Raw genomic sequence first — 23137 nt, forward strand, 5'->3', positions numbered from 1 at the left:
CCTTGCCAGTCAGTAAGGGGACACACAAGTTAAGAATTTATGCTCGAGTTAGTGCCTCGAGACATCACAAAGCAGAAAGCATGCAGTTAATAAACCAGGAGGAATCGGTGTTTGAGAACAAAGTCAGAGCTGAAGACTAAAAAGAGTTAAGTGTCAGCTGTCAAACAAAATTCACAAACGTTGCTGTCTAAAATCTCCAGGAGCACACAATACTGTTCTTCACAAGGGAGGAATCGAAGCCTGAGAGAACACATTGCACTGGAGATTAAACAAGTGCTAGGCTCAGATGTCAGAGCCCAGTACCAGCCACACAAAGGAAGAGCTGGCATGTCGCCATGCAATAGCACGGCTCAAGAATCTGAAAAAAAGAAATCAAACATATTACCCTGCATGTTAAAGGAACTACACAAGCTAATTCTGCAGGCCAAGATCATCTTCAAGACCAGTTGCATCACATACACAGAACACTACACTAAATAATGTGTGATCTATCAAATAAAGTAGTATTGCCAGAGACCAGAAAGCACAGATCATATCTCATCTTAGTGGAGCAATGAGAGTGAAGTCAGAGCCTGAGACCAAGCAGAGTAAAGTGGCAGCCATGATAAATCAGCACCACCCAAAGCGCAGCCTGGGAGTTAAAGATACCACAGAATGCGTGCTCAATAAGGGGAGGTAATCACACTGTGCACAATGGCTGTGCATATGACTTCTAGACTAAAAGAAAACTGTAACCTAACAATCATAATTCCATTTACTCTAACGTATCAGTAACCCCATGAGTTTAATGTTGTGTGAGGAGTAAATCCCACACCAAGATGGAAAGTGAGCAGTTCAAAGCATGGCCAACCTTCACAGTATATTAAAGTAACCATCACATCCTTTTGTAGCCATTCACAGGCCTTTTTTTTTTTTTTTTACAATAGCTCCCACTCTTAAAATGGTAAAATATTTACTCCACGCAAGGGCTGGAGAAATTCACTTTTCGAGGGTAAGGAGAATTGAATACCTGAAAACTGTGGAGGTGTATGAAAAACAGTTTGCCCTAAAAAAAATAATTTTTTTTAAAGTAATTTCCTTGTGCAGAAAAAAACAGGGATTTATCGAGTACTTTAGGTACTTGCATGCAAGTGAGAACTAGCAGTACCCAAATAGAATGTCATTTTAACTATTTATATTGCCTCTGTGCTTGCATGGTGCTCCTTCCTTCAACACCTTAGACAAATGTGTTAGAGGACTTTTCAACTATCGAGTGTACTAAAATCAATACTTGGATGTGTTCTATATTTTGACAGTGCATAAATAGACATGAACTGTTAAATATAGTGTGTTACCAAACAGAAGAAACAATATTTGCACAGACTCACGGTGCAAATAATCATACTGTGAGAAATTGGGTCTTTAGTTGTCAGAGGTATACAGCCTTGTACAAGTAGGGACCACAATCCTAGTCAATTAAGTCACAACACAACCCAAACTATCCTGTGCTCATCCTCTGGTAGCTTGGCACAGAGCAGGCAGGCTTAATATAGGAGGTAATGTGTAAAGTATTTGTGCAATAACTTCTACAGTAACAGTGAAAACATCACAAAAAGTACTCCACACCAGTTTAGGAAAATAGATAATATGTATCTGAATAAAATAAGACCACAATGACAAAAATCCATTATGCAGAAGTCAAGATATCACATTTGAAAGATTTAAACGAGTCTCAATCCTTAAGAATCAGTGATTATATAATTTTAACACACAGTACCAAGGATGCGTCACAAATAATGCACGGGGGCTGCAGAGGAGATGCAGTGGATTTTCCAGCATAGTACAAATGATGCATTGTTTCTTTCTACGCTGCAAGGTGATGCGTTGATTTTCAGGAGCGCAGCCTTGGTTCCTCACTGCAATGCAGGAATATTTTTACACCCAGGAACAATGCGTTGAAAATCCTTGACGCACTGATAAGAAAGAGCAGGTGATGCATTGATCCGGTAGGCGATGTGGCAATTTATCAGCCGCGAGGCAAGGGCTGCATCAATTTCTACAGGCGTTGCATCAATTTTCTGACGCACAGGGATTTTCTTCTCTTGGGTGACGTCTTTGTGGCCCTGAGACTTCAGAACAGGAGGCAAGCTCAATCCAAGCACTTGGAGAGCGCACCTGTGGGGAAGGCAGAGTCCTTCCAGCAGTGACAATTACCAGCAGGGCAACAAGCAGGGCAGCAGTCCTTCTCAGCAAGGTAGTCCAGATGAGTCCTTTGGGCAGCCAGGCAGTCCATTGACAGAGTCCAGTTGCAGGTCCAGAAGTGTCTGATTTGGTGGGGTCAGAGACCCAGTATATATAGTCCAAAGTGCCTTTGAAGTGGGGGAAACTTCAAAGAGTGGTTCTGACATGCACAAGTTCCCTTTTCAACCCAGCCCTGTCTGCCAGGATCCCTGTGGGAGGTTATCAGTCCTTTGTGTGAGGGCAGGCCACTGGCCTTTGAAGTGTAAGAGAGAGCCCCTCCACCCTTACAGCCCAGGGAGACCCATTCAGTATACAGATCTGACTGAGTGCCCTGTGTTTATGACTGTCTGGATGGAATGCACAAGGGGAGCTGTCAATCAGCACAGACCAGACATGAATTGGAGACAGGCTGTAAGGCACAGATGGCAGTAAGTGCAGAATAATGCCCACTTTCTAAAAGTGGCATTTCTAAAATAGCAATATTAAATCGAACTTCACCAGTAAGCAGGATTTTCTATTACCATTCTGGCCATACTAAACATGACAGGGCTACTCATTTCTAATCAGATTCTATCACTTAAAAGTAAGTTAGGGCAGTTCTAATGCTTGCCTCACAGTAGTGAGAAACACATTTGCGAGTTTTTCACTACCAGGACATGTAAAAAACATATGTACATGTCCTGCCTTGTACTTACATAGCACCCTGCCATATGGGTTACCTACGGCCTACCTTAGGGGTGACATATGTAGGAAAAAGGGAGTTTAAGGCTTGGCAAGTAGTTTTAAAAGCCAAGTCAAATTGGCAGTGAAACTGCACACACTTGCAATGGCAGGCCTAAGACATGGTTAATGGGCTACTTATGTGGGTGGCACAATCAGTGCTGCAGGCCCACTAGTAGCATTTAATTTACAGGCCCTGTGCACCTCTAGTGCACTTTACTAGGAACTTCTAGGTAAATTAAATGTGACAATTTGGTAGGAGCCAATGTTACCATGTTTAGGGGAGAGACCACATGCACTTTAACACTGGTCAGCAGTGGTAAAGTGTGCAGAGTCCTAAAACCAGCAACAACAGCGTCAGAAAAATGGAGGGAGGCAGGCAAAAAGTTGGAAGATGAGCACCTAAGGCTGTCAGATCTAACACATACTAACTAAATTGCCCAAGAATAGGAAGTAGGCCATCCAATGTTGCTACTTAGTGTCACACTACTTTAAACGGAAGGTATAATTATAAGTGTGAGCCCTGTGGCCTGTTAGAGGGATCCAATTTCTGGATTTCCAAAAGTGTACGTGGCCTCCCTTCTGGGATTGGTAACATTGGTAAATGTGCTCAGGGCTGATAATAGGTTCTAGGCTGCAATCGCCTCGACAGAGCGCCCACGAGAGATGCGACGTTTGGACATAAACATTGATACGTTCAATATAGTTTTCACATACTTTTGAAACTGTTCGTCACGGTGACCTTCTAGGCCTAGATCCCCCCAATGGAATTAGTTTAAATGCTGTAGCACTGTGATCTAGCAATAAAATGTTTGTCGTTGAGAAATCAGCTATTCTTCTGACAGGTAACGACTCCTAGCAGATGTGTAACCCCAGAGTAGTTTGCTGCAGTCAAGGGTATCTTCATAGGGGCCCTAGCTAGAGTTAATAAATAGGGTCGAACACTGTATATTTCAGGGATCCCTCGCTGGTATTCCCTACTGCAAAAACACATCCCCACTATCTAAACCAAATCCACATCAACGTTATCAAAAGTTAACAAACTGAAGAAAAAGGGTCACTGGTAAAATTAAATGTTTTGTTATTGTATAGTAACGTAACAGTACACAATGTAAGTTATTTTCACGTTTCCATTATATGCAGTTTAGTAGTCGGCAACCTAGCAGACATCTACTAGAGATTAACTCCGTAAAAAGTACGTAACGATAATTACATTAAAAAAAAAAAAAAACTAAACACCGCTCTCAGAATGATCCCATTCGGAAATCCCTTGGCAACCATTTAAGAGTCCATCCACTTACTCAGGTGCTAAGCGGAACTGTTCAGGGCGTGTTGCACTGTAAATCTGACCCATCACACAGCACATAGCAGAATCCTCTGTCATGTGTTCAGGGTCTTCCTGCCGTCGGTACCGGGTACTGGTTCTCTTTCACTCCATTCCTGAAGGACTGGTCCAGTGACCTCACAGCCTTAGGCTAGACTGGGGGGGGGGGCGACGGCCTACCACGGGACGATTACTTACTGCCATTTCCACGTGGCATCATCCTGTACTCGGACCAGGGCGACGGCACGCTACTTGGGTTACACTCCCATAGCAACCTGCTCTGGGGAATTGTTTCACGTGAATTCAATGCCGTGCTTCCAGCTAACCTGCACAACACTGAGACAGGAAAGGGTATCGAGAGGGACACTGATACAAACAGATCGCACCCAAGCAGAAAGATTAGGGAAGAAACCGTGGCCCTAGGCCAACCTTTCAGAGGAATGTTGGGAGCAGACATCAGGGTTGTAGCATGGGCTAAAGGCATGCTTACCATTGAAAGCATGTGGGGCAGGCATGAAGGACCATGGGAGACCCCACAAAAGAAGAGGCTACAGGCACCTATAGAGAACTCTAGTAATAATTCTCTATACTAAAGGAGGAAAATATAGGCAAAAGGCTAACAACTGCCAACATGCAGTTGAAAATATTAACTGCTGTTGTATATAAAAAATAAAGCAAAGGCAAAACTACACAACAGCATGCTGCTCTCGCCTCTTGAATGTTATTTTGTGCTGTAATACAACATGTTCAATCTTTACACAATTCCTAAGTAGATACTTTGTTGCTTAAAATATTAAAACATGTCATTCCTTACAACAGCTCTCCATTCCATCATTTAACTCCATGCAGTATTACACTGCACTAACTACATCATGCCATGCCATCCACAACACTGCACCAACGCACCACACAATTACAATAAAAATAATCAATTCAACACCAGAAGCTAGACCACATGCCAAGTCAAAAACTTTGTGCCTCATCACTTTAACTCACAATTCATCATCATTCTATGAAAAACAAGAGTTTTGGTTTAGCGGAATATGTAATGTCCTACAAGGAGAACAAGTCTTATCTCAGCCTACCACAAACAATCAAATCCTATAATTTCACAACAAATGACAACATCCCAGAAAATAGATCAACATCCAATATTGCATTGCACCCTACAACAGAAACCTCCTGAACTTGATCAAACACCCACAGGATTTTATGCCACTCAACAATGCAATCCTCTAACAGCACACAACATCCTCCAGCATACACCACCTCAATACGCCATGCAACACAGGCCACACCACAATCAAAACATCACACCTTCACCTCTTGGTCCAATACCTTACCACTCCACAAGATGCATACATCACAGCACGCCAACCCGTACGATCTCATGCTATGTGACAAAAGAGCAAGCCACTAAGAACATATCGAACACTATATGCATCACATTGCACCGGACCAAACATCACAACTAACCATGACACCTCATCGCATCTTAGTACAAACTCTATGCCCAATGGGTTTATAGAGAATAGGTTTTGCGACAGGAATGTTCCCCCATATTAAAGAGGCCTGTACCCCTGAGTGCCCAACTGCATGTGAAACTGGTATCCTGACTTTTTGATTGGCCCTCTCGTCGCACTAATTTATATAATAATAACGTACAAAGGCATATGCGAGTCCCTGGTGATGCAAGATCCAAGCTTGTTCTGTGACTTGGGGGGGATTCACAATGCGTTCCTTCACAATAGGAATAAGACTCTGTTCATGACCATGTTGAGACACACAAAGTGTGGTGGCAGAGTACTGTGATTCTGTGTTTGTTTTTGAATCATTAATGTGAACAGACCTTTTTCTCAGTCATGGAAAGTATGGTCTACTGATCCCTCTCATGTAAAGGTCCACTGTAATGTGAACCTCGATAGTGTTTGTGCATATCAAGTGCATGGGTGTGCAGTTAGTGTGTAGAACTTGTATGCTAGAAGGATTCTGTGCATATTGTGTGGGTACTGGGGCAAGTGGGATGCTTTCTGGATTGCCCCTGGTTTAACATGGCACATGGTGAAAGATGAGGACTGCTTACCCATACAATGGAAGTGTATTGTCTGCATTCATGTGGCTAGAGATCCCACTCTGAAATGAAGGAGGATGGAGGAAGGGCTCCCTTTGGAAACCAAATTAGGACATTGTTAGCAAAGGACTGGCGCTGCCCACATCAGAAGAGTATCACACCAGTAGGGGAAAGTCTTCAACAGTCCAGAGGCCACAACTGCCAAAGACACACCATCACAATGACTCTGCCCAGAGACCACAACTGCAGTACGTGAACACGTACCTGGCTGAACTAGGGAGGCTGCCACTGCCAAAAACTAGTGCAACTGTACAATCCAGTTGAGCTGACGCCATCCAGAGATCCCAAAGACGCTGCCACAGCAGAAGTGAAGCTACCACTGTGAGCACTTAGCCTTCAACTAGAATAAGAGGCTTGAATGTGCTGAAAAGTCTGTCACATTCACTTTAGACTTTTTGTAAGAGTTAACGCAAGGGGTAGAAAGCCACTGAACTGAGATGCATATCTAATCACTGGGGAAATGTGTAGCAATTTGCACCTATGCCCACAGTATAATGGGGAGTGTAGTCATTAGAAATCTCTTACAGCGGTGGGAGAGACTAATGAAAGCTGGGTGTACTACCTTACTAAAGACTAACTGAGATTACAAACATATTACAATTCCTATTTAACTCTGTAGTCTTAGTTTTGATGTGAGAGTACAGCACTTTGTTTTAACTACAATTAGCACAAGGCTGGACAAAATGTTATTGTGTTTGTTGGGTGACTGACGAGTTCTGAGCTATTGTCCCGCACACTACTTTCCTGAAAAGCCTTTTAACTACTTGTCCTCGCTAATATGAAGTTTATGTGTTTGCAGAGCCTTTGTAAGACAGACTCTAGGGCATCAGTGGCAAATGACCTCAAACGCCATGCTAGGGACCTAGTAGCCCATTTGCTGCAAGCCCCCCCACCCGACTTCCCCTAAATGGGCAAGGAGGGAAGGAACGGCAGAAAGCTCACTATCTTGGCTAAAGCGAAGAGTGGAATGTTGACTCTGCATCTGCAGCTCTAGGGTTGGGGCAAGGTCTATGACTACTGTAAGTAGTTATGGTAAACTCTCCACCCACCATGTGCCTCAGAGAGGGTGGCACAAGACAATCTGGAGAGGATCATAGCCCTTCCTCTAGAAAGGAAAAAAAGGGAAAGAAACTGTCCGATGAGAGGAAGAGAAGGCTAAGTAGTATGATATATTATTATGATATATCAATGACACCATTCGGTGGAAAAGAAAATATTGAGACAGGGATACATCCAACCCAGAGTTGGACTGCCTACTCAGGGGAGTAGCACGTCAGAAAAGACGAGGCACAAGAACAATGAAACAATTAACTAAAGCCCACTAGTAAAACTTGGGCATTGTAAGAAAACAGGCCTTTTGCAGGTTTTTCCCACTTTTTGCCCCCATTCGGACTACTAGCTCCTGGCTTTCAACTCAAAGTGCACTGGGGACTGCTTCCCAGACCCCAGTGCCAGTGTCCTCTCCCTAAAAATGAATGATGTTAATTGATAACCCCTATTGGCAAAGACTTTGACCCTTTAAGTCTCTGGTAAAGCTGTACCAGTGGTACCTAAGGCATGGGAGTTAAATGGGTCACCAGGGCCTGAAGCACTGATTATGCCACCCTGAGTAACCCACATAAACCGAAAGCATTTCTGACATTGCAGACTGCATGAGCTTGCATACTGCTCAAAAACAACTTTGCCCTCACAATGTGTGGCAAGGTCAAAGCACTATTTTTAATATATGCCAGTCACCCTTAAAGTAGGCCTCCTGAGCCCAGGTGGCAGGGTGCATTATATTAAAGGTGTGGACATATAAGTACAAGCTTATATGTCCCTATAGTACCCTTCTTCCATTAAGGGCTACTGTAAGTGGCCGGGGGCCATAGGCGAGCATGGACTGGCACCCCAAAGTTGACAGCTCCATTATGGTCCCACTGGAAAGTGGGGTGTTTGGTATTAAATGACTTGCCTAATCAAATTCAACTTTGTCCACAGTCAGATTTCACATGACATGCATCCAGGGCTACCTTAGAGGTTATCCGCCTGGTTACCCCAGCCTTTCCTATGCTCTGGCTGGCTGCTTTCAGCTGCGGCTGCCAAGGCAGGAATGTGACCCTGTGCCAGGAGATTTGAGCACACCCAGGAGTCAGAAACTAAGGCCTGTCTAAGCAGGAGGTGTATCCTCCCTCTCTGACAGGATGGCTTGTGAAGTGGCACATCAAAGTGGTGTGCTCAAAGCCCACACCTCCTCTGCTATGCAAGCAGGCTATCTCCCAGGGGAAGGCAAGGCCAGTCCCCTGCCCCAGGCATATTTGCACCCGGGCATACACCTCCAGAAGGCTAGCCCCTTCCCTAGGGTGGGCTACCTGGTCTGCACAGCCGAGGAAGGTTGCTACAATTTTTAAAATTTGTAGAAAAGGTGACACACACCCCTGCCGGATGTGGCCACCTCAGGGTCAGATAAGTTGCTGGGGCTAGTAGCCCACTGGCTACCAGCAACACTAACCCTAACACATCTAAATCTAAGACTTAAGGGACACCCCGTCACCAGAACCACAGATCTGCTTGAACTGTGAAAAAAGGACAAAAGAAAAAAAAAAAAAGAGAGACCTGAGACTGACTTCAGGACCTGCATACAACAAAGGCATGTTACCCTGCACCTGTGGCAACCACCCTGCAACTGCACAACTCGTCCTGAACCAGAGAGCTGCTCCAATGGTAAGAGGAACCACTCTGCAACCAAAAGGAAACTCCAGAACTACTAGACGTACTAGTCCCCAGCAGCCCGCAGGGTAATCGCGCTCCCGGAGCCAAAGAATTACTGCCTATCGGGCCCAGTAAGTTGTTTAGTGCATTGTGGGAAACACAGTCCTGACTGCCAGCTAGTTTCAAGCAGATGTTTCCCCCTACACTTTAGGACGTCGAAGTAATCAAAAGCTTGCTAATATAAGGGTTTGTTGGTGGCCAGTCCGGCTACCACTGTTGTTGAGATTTTGCAATCTCTATCTCTCGAGCACCATCCAAGCAGCAAAACCAGCACCCAAGGCTCCCTCATTCCGCACTCAAGACAGCCAGGACAACTCTGCACATCGGCCATACGAGACAGGTAAAAATCAACTGACTGTTTGAGCTTGGCCCTGGGACTCGCATCACCTTTACCCTCAGTGGGTTCCACTGAACTCGACCTGGAAGTGACCGTCACAAGTACATATTCAAATTGACTACAATAGTATCATTTTGCAACTTTTAAGTGCACTCATTCATTTTTCCTTTAAAAAATCTACAACTCCAATTATTCTCATCAGATGATCTTTCTTTTGGTATCTAAAATTATATAAAAATATGCTCTATTTTTATAAATTGATGTTGGATTTATTTTCAGTTGTTTCAGTTAATTATCGTCCATGTTAGTATTCTGAAATGCCCACTACCAGGACTGAGGTAGGGCTTTTATTAGTGTATCCAAAGGACCAAATCTAGGTTAATGTGAAGGTATTACATAGTGAAGACTAGGCAACCTCACTGTATGATATCCCACTTTCCTACAGGCATGAACAGATTAGCCACACCTACCAAGAAACCCCCCCCAAACTCATTATGAATTAACAGACTTGCTCTGTCAAGACTGGACCAGGCCAGCTCAGCCCAGACCAAATGAACCACAAGCCTGACTGTATAAAACAGCTTTCTATTGCACAGAGGGCAAGACTGTCAGCCGAGCTAGGGTATGGAGGCTCCACTGGAGCCAGAGTAATTGGATTACGTCGGCAAAGGAAATCATTATCAGCTTCTTAGAGGTAGAAGCTGGTTTCATCAACACATAGGGAAGCAAAATGCAAGCCCCATCAACAACGGTGTAAACGGTGTAGCAGCAGAATAGCTCTATCCACACTAGAGCAAGAGGGCGATGTTGGCAGAACTATAAAGGAAAAGGACATAGAAGGACACACTGTACCAAAGAAACTGACAGCCATTTGTCACAAGAAATGGGGAATTCCTGCCCGGAACTTGATGGTCTCAAGCAGATGCTGATAAGAATAGGAGATGAACAGATTGCTTAGCGTCGCCTGGTACGACCAGAAATAGCAGCTGAATAAGTTATGAACGCTGCACGTATGCCGTGCGTGCTGCAGAACATTACCACAAAACTGTGCTAAATAATGGCTACTTGTAGAACAGGCACATGTTCTCTCAACCTCACAACATGTTATTGAGAGGGACTAAATACAATGGCGTAGTGGAGTAGGACTCCATTCCAGATTTGAAGTTCATATATTCACAAGGCCAGTCTGGCTGCTCTGGCAATAGTCCTTCAAGAAAACAGCCCAGTGGTTGTGGCCTGTCCTGCAGCAAACATAGCTGTGTAAGTGTGGAGCTACACAGGCCGAGAGGAAGCGGCACCTTGAGGATATGCTGGGGACATCTCTACCGCTGTCATAGCCTAGTGACCGTCAGAAGCTGAGAGAGGGGGACTTGCGACAAAATGTAGACAGCGAAACACACCAGTGATTCCCACAGAGGTTGTGCTGCAGCAGGACGCTGGGGTTAAGATAGCAGCCACAGTAGGCTTAAAGAGGAGTAGGCCTGCCAGGCCCCAGGCTGAAGATGCCTTGCACTGTGATAGCCTGATGATCAGCGCAGGCTCTGTGCAGGAGGCGTCTGAGGCTATGGGCATGCACCCTGATGGGGACAGTGGAGCACACTGGCAGACGTGGTGCCGACTGACTGGAAACAGAGAGCCTGCCTCAAGACAATGTGAGGGGGCCTCCTGGATGGTCGCAGGCCCCACTCAAATGGGCCAGTGGGCCACTAGCCTTAAATACGTATGAGGGCAGAATCAACCTGGTCAACGTTACAGCTGCTCTGAACTATCAAGGGTGGCTGTCACATGCAGAGGCCCAGGCCTACATTTCGAGCTTCGGCTTGTGGGAGATTCCTCGGGTGCCCCGGGGTGGCGGGTCTCTGTCAGCTACTGCAGGACACACTGAGTGACACACAACTGCCTTATGAAGGACAGTCTGAGCTCAAGAAACCCTGCACAAGGGGTGCACTTAGGTGAGAGGAACAGAGAAATGCCAACATTTATACAGGAGCAACCATATACACTGGGAGAGGTATATCAAAAGGAGCATAATAACTGGCCATAAGGTAGTGACGGGGCAAATGAACAACTGCAAGCAGCCACAAATGGCCTTCAGGCCTGGTGCACGGTAGCAGAGCACCAGGGTTGGACCATGAACAGACAGCAGTAGGAGCACGTGAAACCACTGAAGAGACCATGGATGCGGATGTCAAGGCACTGCTCTTGAGTATGCAGCAGAGCCTTCTAACCATAGTTCACAAAAAACGTACACAAACAAATCGATAGTGTGACAATCGGACTAGACAAGCATGATTCTTGCCTAAAGAGATGGAGCAGAGAGTATCCAACACAGAAGACCACCAAAACACCAATAAAGAAAGGCTGCTCAACATGGAAAAAGTACTGGCGCTTATCAAAAACAGAAATAAAGCCAAATCCTGAAGGGAGTAACATAAGAATCGTCGGAGTACCAGAAATGACCTCCACAGGCAAAATGGAAACATGTGAAGTATATGCTGATCACGTTATTTGGCACAGATGATTTCAACACTGTTTATGGTGGAGATAGCACAGAGGTCGTTAAAGGTGTGCCTGCCACTGGATGCACCACTTCGACTTACACTCGCAGACTGCTGAATTTCAGGGATCGCGACAGAGCGCTCCATGCTGCAAGGGAGATCTGCAACACAAAGGTTCCAAAGCCTCGCTATACCCAGACTTCACTCTAGTAGTGCTGGAAGCGCGCAGACCTTATGCGATGGTAAAAGAAAAGGTTAATACAGTTATACGTGCGCTATGCTCTACCTCGCATAATTAAAAATCATACACCGCATTAAGCAGCAGACTACCTAAAACAAATACAGCTGAAGTAAAAAGGAAAAAGCAGCAGAGGGACTGGAGGCACAAAACCGTTACTCGGATGAAGACATGGAATGAACATACAGCACCAGATTACTTCTGTTGAGACCGCAGTGGCCGCTGACATGGCTTCGGGCATTGCAACTATAATCATTTGAGCACATTGCAACCCCAAGGAGGCCATCACTGGCACAAGAGAGGCACCTTATGAAGGGCTGACCCTTCAGCTAGGACTGTGATGTAACACCCCACAGCCGCTGGCCTTGGCCCCCTGTTGGTACACTCCAAGTTATTTCCTAGGAAGGAGGGAGGGTTTCGATATTCGTGAGAAGGTTTGGGGGCTGATGTAGGAGGAATGGGGAAACAAATACACATTTTACACTGGTGCACTAAAGACCACATACCAGATGAAACAGGACCTGTAATAGCGGGTAACATAAATCAGACACCACTGCCCTCCCTCCCCCGCCCCCCAACATCCTAGCTACATGACAACAAGAGGCATTAGAGAGCAGATACTAACACTCCTCACATGGAAGAGAACCCCAGGTGGGTCATGGCATAAATACGACAGGGCGCAGATATACCCTTTCTGCAGGAGACACCTGCAGATACAGAATGTCACTGCCCTCTTCACAAGCTGAGTGGGACACTGTTACATAATGTCCTACTCTGCATATGCCAGAGGAGCGGCGATTCTCAGAGGCGGGTGGCATTCTTTCTGCTCTGCTCACACAGATGCACAGTGCTGCTTTATTATAATAAGGGCCACTTGAACTATTTGTTTCTGCATCCACGGCTTTTTCTGCATAACTATGCGTTCGCCACATTTGCTATATCATTCCTCTGCTGCATAATCTGCAGATTTTAACAAAAATGTTTCTAGCTCAAATGGATCAAAAGTTACTACACCTGTGGCATCATGTGCGCAATGCAAGGTGATTCACAAAGGTGAACTGTTCACCTTTTAGTTGCCCATTTCTTAAACTGGCACTAATGAGGTGAAATCTTTGCCCAGACCAAATTATCATGTGTAAAAATTACTAAATAATAAAATTATACTATCAAAAAATGTGCTACTTTATGACGCAATCGTTGCCTTTTCATGACGTATAATTTGGTGCTCCCTTGCCACATAATTCCAGTGGCGCTGATTATAGTGTAAGGATTATTGAATTGTAAGTAAACCACTATGATCAACACATGTGGCCCCAAAACAGACGGTCAAGACTTAACACACCACTAGACCCGCAAATGGACCAATCACGTACAGGGAAGAGAGGGCACGTGAGTGCTACGAGGGCACTACACAGCATCATCACAAAGACTTAGTAAATATTTAGAGAATTACACATAAAACCCTTAGAGGAGGGATGTTCTACTCTGCCACCAATAATATATGACCCAGGCTAGACTATTGGCTTACCACCGGGAGTATGTTGGCAAACATGCTTAAAAGGCCATGGGTTGCTGGCGATATCACTGCGATTACTACGGAGATGGGACACACCCTACATGGAGCCACAGACATTAATAGTGAATTCATCCAATATTGCTAAAAGCTGTACGAGTCCCGCTACCGGGCTTCTCCCGCTGACACACATACACACACATACCTTGACAACACTGCAATTGCCCGGTTGGGAGCGGCACAAGGTGAGTTCTTGGCCTGCCCAGTTGCAATGGATAAGCTTGGAGATGCCATACACAACCTACAAAGTGGGAAGGCTCAGGGCTCAGATGGACTACCACCTGACTTCCAAAACATATACAGACCTATTAGCACTGCGCTTATTAGTGGCATTCGGGGAGGCCATAACGAATGGCTGCCTGCCCTCTCTATGCATGAAGCCATTATAACAGCCATTCGGAAACCCTGCAAATCCTACAGTCCACTATCCCTAATTAACTGCAACACTAAGATCATCACAGAAGTGATAGCACATCGGCTCTTGCCCCTGATTCCACTACTAATATTGCCGGACCCAGCAAGGTTCCTTCCCAGTAGAACGGCAGCTCACAATTTGTACACGCTGTTCGCAGTCATGCATCAAATAGACCCCCACCCAGAGCTGTGTTTCTGCATGCGACGAAGGCATTTGATTTGCTTGAATAGCCAGATATGTCCACAATCCTATCTCGAGGAGTCTTCCCGAGTCTGGATACTGCTGCTTCCCGGCGGCTAAACTGTACATCAATGGGCAACTCTCGGTAATATCACAACTGTGCAATCCGGGTATCATAGAGTGAGGGGATCTGTATGAGGAGGGCCAGTATGGCCAGTGCCCCGCACTGAACATGTTAGAGTGGTGCCAGCGAGGGCTTCTAACATGTTCAGTGCGGGGCACTGGCCATACTGGCCCTCCTCATACAGATCCCCTCACTCTATGATACCCGGATTGCACAGTTGTGATATTACCGAGAGTTGCCCATTGATGTACAGTTTAGCCGCCGGGAAGCAGCAGTATCCAGACTCGGGAAGTAGTAATCGCAGTGATATCGCCAGCAACCCATGGCCTTTTAAGCATGTTTGCCAACATACTCCCGGTGGTAAGCCAATAGTCTAGCCTGGGTCATATATTATTGGTGGCAGAGTAGAACATCCCTCCTCTAAGGGTTTCATGTGTAATTCTCTAAATATTTACTAAGTCTTTGTGATGATGCTGTGTAGTGCCCTCGTAGCACTCACGTGCCCTCTCTTCCCTGTACGTGATTGGTCCATTTGCGGGTCTAGTGGTGTGTTAAGTCTTGACCGTCTGTTTTGGGGCCACATGTGTTGATCATAGTGGTTTACTTACAATTCAATAATCCTTACACTATAATCAGCGCCACTGGAATTATGTGGCAAGGGAGCACCAAATTATACGTCATGAAAAGGCAACGATTGCGTCATAAAGTAGCACATTTTTTGATAGTATAATTTTATTATTTAGTAATTTTTACACATGAATTTTTCAATATTATAGGCTCATTCATACTCATTAGTAGACAAATTAAATGCGGACTTAACCCACGAGCCAGAGCGGTTCATGCAACTGCAGCTTCTCTTGAACGCTAATAATCCCAAGAAGCTGCATAGACAGATGTAGAAGGTGATGCCAGTACGGCCTGCCTCTCAGAGTGGGATGGCAGGAAGATCTCAGGCGTGGTATGCGAGTACTGCTGTGCTCAAATGGGAAGCTCACACCCAACTAGCCACCTTAGACTGATGCATTTCTTCTTCCTGCACCATGTAGATTATACCCTTGCAATGGTATGCAGATGGGGCCTGAGGGAGGTTGACCACTATGAGAGATGCTGGCACACAAAGCGGGATTCTTCCACCTGGCGTGGGAAATGTAGAGGTATACAAAGGTTGTGGACTGCTGTGGAGAACACCCTACATCAAACACTGGACTTGTCCATCCAGTTAACAGCACAAATGGCACTTTTGGGATGGGTAACGGACATATAGAACACCATCAGGGAATTCACTGCGCTGGAGTGATTGCTGTCCCAGCGATTCTTGGTGAAGCACTAGGGGCGAGGGCAAACCCCAACAAAAACAAACAATGGCTGGCCAAACTGACTGATTGTTATGACCAGTTAAAAATGTATGTTGAACTGCAACCTGTCACTTCTCGCCCAGGAGACATATGGTCAACCTTTTCCAAGGATTTCTACTTGCCACGGAGGACAAGGGCAGCAATGCAAGCAGCCCTGACCGTACTACTTGTGCTGGGTTGCAAGGGTGAAAGGAGGAGGGAGGTGGGTAGGGAGGCTTTCAGTCGGTCGTTCAGTGCATGTCAACTGCATCTCGTACAGATGCAGTCAGAAATCAGTTGATTACAATGATATAATGTTATCTTGGTTACCTGCATGCTTTATTCTGATAAAATACAATGAAATAAAAAAGAGAAAACAGCCCAAATAACTAGCCAGTGACTTTCCAAGAGTGAAAAGAGCAGATAAGTATCCTCTTTATAGCTCTGCCGCATGTTATCTCTGTGAAGGAGCACAGGTCGCTAAAGTCAGAAGAAGTTTGGTAGAAACAAAAAAAATATGTTGACAAGGCAAGAAAAAAAACTAGCATTTGCAATGCAATCAGTCTTGCGTTTGCTCGAGTTAGAACTATTAGCGTTGTAAGTTCCTATCTGGACTTTTGTTGCCACACAAACTGAAAATAAGTAGTAAAACAGTTGACATAAGTGATCCGATTCAAAGCGCCGCCCTGAGCGCGAAGAGAGAAACAAAAGGAAAAATAAGTTCGCTCGCAGTCCAAGTTATCGACATAAGTGCAATTATCCACATAACAGGGGAGATGGCCAAGGCGGTAACAATACCGCCCCAAGGAGGGACAAACGTAAAGCAGTTACCAACAGAAACAAAGGATTTTTGAAAGGCAACACCATGAACAAGTGATAGTGATGGGTGTGGGGTGGGTGTGGTTAAAAGCCCAGATACATACCAACATGTCGGAAAAACAGCGCTTGTGCTCTGCTATACTCGACCTAAAAAAAAAGAACAGCTGGCACGTCTGGGCTGGATGGATGAAAATAGGTGGAGAGGGTGAGGTCAGCTTAAAAGCTGAGAAGCATCATGGAGGGTGCAAATTAAAATTAGATAAATAACGCTCATAGGTGACATCATTCTAACACCACAAGTTGAACAAAACCTACAATTAGTTCAAAGAAGGGAGTCCAAATTACGTTTGTATGATGAGGCAGCCATGATGCACGGGATTAGTGCAGTCTCATCCAGATTCTGAATCAATTGCAGGTGGTCGCCAAGACTCGCAGTTTCACACTTGGACACCGTGACCTTCGCACTGGAGACGCAGAAGAGAAAACTACATTGGGGTTCCGCCTAGGGTGGGGCAGAGACATGAGAAAGAAAGGAAACAGCCTTCCTTTCTATCAACTGCTGTTGTCACACTGTATAATTGAGAGGCTCCCTTGTTAGGCCAGCGCCGAGACTGCTGTGGTCTGTAACAGTGTCCTTTTCCCGTCAGCGCTCGAGATCCAGTGGTCGTTGAGAGGTCCATTTTACTCTGATTGTCCTTAGCTGTAGTAAGACGCACCTCTAGTAAGTCAAGACGTGTCAGACTGTGAGAAGCAAGACCTTTAACGCCCAGTATCTGTGCTTCCACGAGCTTAAACAAACTCTTCTTACGGTCTAAGCACATCTGCAAAACGACTCGTCTCAGTCAACGCATGTTTCAATGGTAACTGTGGAAGTGTTTTTCTAGATTCATATTTTTGTGGAAAACTAATAAGGAATAATAATGATTTTTAGTTTGGATCCAGTATGCAAATGCCGAACTAATATGTTTGCAATTTAAACAAGTTTGATATGGTATATAGTAGTGTGTTTATTTATTTATATAATAATGTAGTTGTGTCACATTTATATTAAAAACCGTATCTTGGATAAAATTAATTCTGTACTATCATTCACTGCTATACTGACCACTCCCATCCGGTCCCCCGCACATATTCTTTGCGAGACTTGACAGAATAAAGACAAGTTGATGTGATGGCTTTTTAATGGTGTGCTTTGAATAAACATTCTAGTGTTCCTAACTTTTATTTTTCAGGGCCCTTCCACCGTTGCTGGGCCTAGTTTTATACATTTGTGTGGAGCATCATTGTTTAAATGTTTCATATTAGTTTGAGCATCTCTGAAAAGCAATAGTATGGAAGATGCTGAATGCTTTCTTAAAATGCAATAGTGCTTATGTACTCATGTAGTGACATAAATTATTCTGATTTGCCAAGAGTCGTTACTCGTCATGACACAATGCATCTGCTCTTTCTCTAATTTGATATGCAAGAACTGTGTACAAGAAACCCTTCATTCTGGCGGTGTGCACGACTTTTAGGATTTACTATTAGGGATCATGTCCGATAGCTTTATGATTTCCGATTTTGATTATTCTGTATAAAACCCTTTAACTTTCTTCCAAACTAGAACTCACTTATTGAATGGTCTCAATGATTTACCGAGTTGGGAGGGCGTCTTTTCCTTCAAGATCAAACTGGGGAAGAACTGTCTGAGATAAATTGTGGGAGATTTGAAATGTTGAGGCGTCTTAAATATTGGGGTCCAGCTCTGCTCCCACAACTGCATGGTTTCATGATCAGTAAGAAGCTCCACTTATTGCCAGTGCTGGTGTTCTATGGTCAGCAAGAAGCAGATCTCATGGTCAGAGTAAACATATTTTTATGGTGCGCGACAAGCTCAAATGAGCGCCAGTCAGTTAGGACAAGTCCCAGACAGTGCCATCCCAGCCACTGTTTCTTTGTCCATGCAAGTTCCTCTGCCTTGTGGCAGTAGTCTTATGGGGATCCCCGAGGGGTGCCTCAAACTGTCAAAATGTGCTTCTCAGCAAGCCTTTGGTATGTCCAGAGATATGGAGGCACGCTATTAGTTTAGCCACCTTGTAGTCTTAAAAGAGTAGTCTTTCTTAACACCCTCTGCATAGGCCCTGCTAGGTATCAACATTGCATGCTTTTTGAGAAGCATTATCTGAACTCGGGGGAGTTGACTACAGACCTCTCTGTACAAATTAAGATCAGACAGGGGGCTTCGTGTTTATTTCTGTGTGTTTCTGCGAAATATTTGTAAACATTATATGTGTATAATTTACAATCGTGACCATGATCTTCTGAACTTATGCACACCGATACTTCACGGTAACCCTTAGTTGTTTGTAAACATTTAAAGAATGGAGGGTTGCAAGGTGGGGAATAGATACTACTCACAGAAGAAAACATGGATTGCCCCGTTGCCCACTTCTTCATTCCAAGATACTTTCAAGGAAATACACATGATTCCAGTAACAGCACACCACTGGATGTTTATATGGGCACTTGCATGTAGGCAGTGGCCACCACAATGTATTCTGGGAGAAAAGCAAAGAGTGCCCTTTCAAGAAATGATTCAGAGGAGCTCTGCTCTAGCACAGATTTTCAAACTTTGTAGAATCCACTGCCTGACTGATTGGGAGTTGTGTGCTGCCTAAACACCGGGACTTGAAAACATAAACAGGGTCTTTGAATGCAACTTGCTGCTGTTGGAAGTTTCCAGAACGTGGTGCTAAATGCTCGCTGTTTCCTCCACACTAAGAACAAACCTGAAGGCCCCTGCTAAAGCTCAGCTGGCTTGTCCTGCTGCTGCAGACCTTGACAGCATGGAGGCCCGAAGCATCTGAAGCACTTTCTTACATGCAGTACGGACTGTTGCCTTAAGAGCCATTGCTCCTGGAGCAGAAGGGCCAAGTGATGACTGCCAGGCAAGAACGCTTCCCTATCACCTTTATAGGTTTCACCTACACACAGCATGTGCGGTCATTGCGAATTCTCTTGCACAAAAAAGGTAATAAAACTAGCTTAGAGCCCACCCCATACTTATCTTTACTTGCCATTGGTTGGCTCCCACGTAGCTCTCATTTCCTTGCTTTTCACTGGTCAGGGCCTCCTGCTGCCTCCACTTTCTCTTCAGTTCTTCCAGTAATTCGGTCATCAATGGAGCTCGAACCAAGTACAGTTTGCAGTCTCAGCGGCCAGTGTTTTTCGACTGACAACCGAATGTAGAGGTAGCTTTTTATGTCTACTCTTGCACTACTTATGGGTGCATGTTTTTGTTGGCCCTCTCTACCCCTCACCATCCCTCCCACCCTCTCTCCCATCCTTGTTTTTTGCCCTGTCCCTACCATACCCTCCCATTTAGTTTTTTCCGTCCCTCTCACCCCCTCTTGAATCCTCTTTTTTATGCACCCCATCTCAGAAGAAAATGCGCTATGATGGCCAGTGCTGCCATGTTGTTTGAAGCATGTCTAAAAATAGACAAAGCAAAGCAAATAGATCTCGCATAGGTGAAACTTATTCGCTTTGACAATGCTTGTTTTATTTTCTTCTGCAAAGACCCTGCCACTTTAGCGGTGATTCTGTAACTTATGCTTTGCAAGCTAGGAAAGTGAGTGAGACTGGGGTGGCCTACCGTGGGGTATGCACCTGTTGTTGTGGCTCTTCTTCATCTAGTCTGGTTATTCTCGAGACTAGAGCTTCTTGCGAACCCCCAGGCTGCAAAATATGCCACTAATTAACAGCAAAACAATCCTAAACAAGGAGATGGCATTACCTTGTTAGCTCAAATAACTCATTTACTGAACTCTGAGACACAGACTCTTTCCATTGCAGGCTGCAGACTACTGATACACTGTACTGTTGATTGCCTCCAAATTCTTTGTTCCTGCTTGCTGAGTGTTAGCAAACATTAGGATTGCAAATGGTCAAGTATTGTGAACCTGCTACAAACTATCGCTGTTTAGGTGGTAGAAGTGTGATCCTCCATTTTATATACGTCAGTGACTGTGATCGATGTGTTTGCAAAAACTGATGCCCATTCCAACCTTTTATTGACTTTATTGTGTTTTCAGGATTATTATTGTGTTTGCAATCATGTGGTGATTTTAGAGTATAGAGTTGATAGCCTTCTATGTTGCATGCACCTTCTATACCAACCGTATTCATGCTGTAGATATACTTACAAAAATGACACTGAAGTACTGTGTACTCCATAACCTTTTCGGAGCAAGGTTTTGACTGCTCGTCCACATATTTTCGCAGAGTCAAGGAGGCTAACTTAGTTTTGTAGAAAATAATTTAGACTCTTAATGGACAACACCTGCACACATATGTTTGGTTCAGTTTGATGTTCTCTGCAACTGTGCAGGTTGGGGGGGAGAAACCCTGACTATGTGTATACTTGTGTTCATAGTCAAACTGTTGCACACTGGTTTTTTCAGTTAAGTTCTTTGTGTACAATGCCTTTTTAGGTCTCGGCTAGACAACGCATGTGCTGTCTTAAGGATGCATGTTGTTTACAATTTAGTGGGCTTCAGCTCGTCCATAGACTTATCATTTGCTTGCCTTATTGTCGCTCTTGTATCCTTTGCTCCCATTTGTCCATGGCATGCATGCTTTCTGCTTCTTCTTGTGTTTAGTCCTCCCCTAGAGCATAGACCAAATACTTGTGTTTTTATTTTGATTATTTTTTTATCCGTGTTTTATTTGTTCCAACCTTTTTCACATTTCTCTTAATGACTCTTCTCCGTCAATAACAGACTTTGCTTAAAAGAAATCTTTGTTTTCTTTTGCATAAAACTTACTCTGCAATGCTGCTGCAATTTATTATTGCTCTGGTATTGTTGCTCATCCTTACCTGTCTTTCCCCTTTAGTGATATAATCCCTCTACTTTGCTCTTTTTTTCAACTAGCCACAAGTTGCTCTTCCCACATAAACGGGACAATGAAGTACCCTCAATTTTTATAAATTATGGCCCACAATGGCAAACATCAAATTTATAATTATAAATGTCAAACTCTGAATTATAAACGATTCGTGTTTGCCCTGCTTTTACACTGTTGTTTATGTTCATAGACATGCTCCTTTGCTTGACCTTACAAAGGAAACTTTTGGTGGAACTTAGGAAAGACAAACCTATTACTGTTTTGGAAATCACACAGCCCTTAAATTCAAGCAACCAAATAACAAGGTACAACTTTCACTTGCTTCAAGTCATGTGTGTCCAACATTATCCAATGAGGGCAATGAGGAAAGTTTCAAATGAAGTTAACACAACATGCTCCCCCCGATCCTTTGACTTTAAATGTCATAAGTGAGGTTGTTGGACCTGGCTTTTTGACAGGGTCATCCCCAAACTTTTTGCCTCCTTCCTCCTATTTTTTCTGACCTGTTGTTGTTGGCTCTTGACCTCTGGGCACTTTACCACTTCTAACCAGTGCTAAAGTGCATATGCTCTCTGTGTAAATTGTACTATTGATTGGTTTATCCATGATTGGCTATTTAATTTACTTGTAAGTCCCTAGTAGAGTGCACTATATGTGCCTAGGGCCTGTAGATTAAATGCTACTAGTGGGCCTGCAGCACTGGTTGTGCCACCCACTTCAGTAGCCCCTTAACCTTGTCTCAGGCCTGCCATTGCAAGGCCTGTGTGTGCAGTTTCACTGCCACTTCGACTTAGCATTTAAAAGTACTTGCCAAGCCTAGAACTCCCATTTTTCTACATATAAGTCACCCCTAATGTGTGCCCTAGGTAACCCCTAGAGCAGGGTGCTGTGTGGAAAAAAGGCAGGACATGTACCTGTGTAGTTTATATGTCCTGGTAGAGTAAAACTCCTAAATTCGTTTTTACACTACTGTGAGGCCTACTCCCTTCATAGGCTAACATTGGGGCTGCCCTCATACATTGTTGAAGTGGCAGCTGATGATCTGAAAGAAGCAGGAAGGTCATATATAGTATGGCCAGAATGGTAATACAAAATCCTGCTGACTAGTGAAGTCGGATTTAACATTACTATTTTAGAAATGACACTTTTAGAAAGTGAGCATTTCTTTGCACATAAATCTTTCTGTGCCCTTCAATCCACGTTTGGCTAGGTTTAGTTGACAGCTCCTTGTGCATTCACTCAGACACACCCCAAACACAGAGTACTCAGCCTCACTTGCATACATCTGCATTTTGAATGGGTCTTCCTGGGCTGGGAGGGTGGAGGGCCTGCCCTCACACAAAGGACTGCCACACCCCCTACTGGGACCCTGGCAGACAGGATTCAACTGAAAGGGGACCTGGTGCATTTCTTAGCCACTCTTTGAAGTCACCCCCACTTCAAAGGCACAATTTAGTATAAAACAGGGCCTCTGCCCTACCTCATCAGACACTTGCTGGAGAAGAAACCTGAACCAGAACCTACATCCTGCCAAGAAGAACTGCCTGGCTGCCTAAAGGACTCACCTGACTGCTTTCTACAAA

The 23137-nt window shown here is 44.5% G+C and overlaps 1 protein-coding gene across 1 annotated transcript in view; it reads right to left on the reverse strand.

Annotated features, from left to right (window-relative positions):
- Positions 1–23137, reverse strand: part of LPCAT4 (lysophosphatidylcholine acyltransferase 4) — a 536940-nt gene that overhangs the window by 498279 nt on the left and 15524 nt on the right. The window lies entirely within an intron of this gene.

The sequence above is a fragment of the Pleurodeles waltl genome, chromosome 6 (genome assembly GCF_031143425.1).
Source record: "Pleurodeles waltl isolate 20211129_DDA chromosome 6, aPleWal1.hap1.20221129, whole genome shotgun sequence".
NCBI classification, from domain to species: domain Eukaryota; kingdom Metazoa; phylum Chordata; class Amphibia; order Caudata; family Salamandridae; genus Pleurodeles; species Pleurodeles waltl.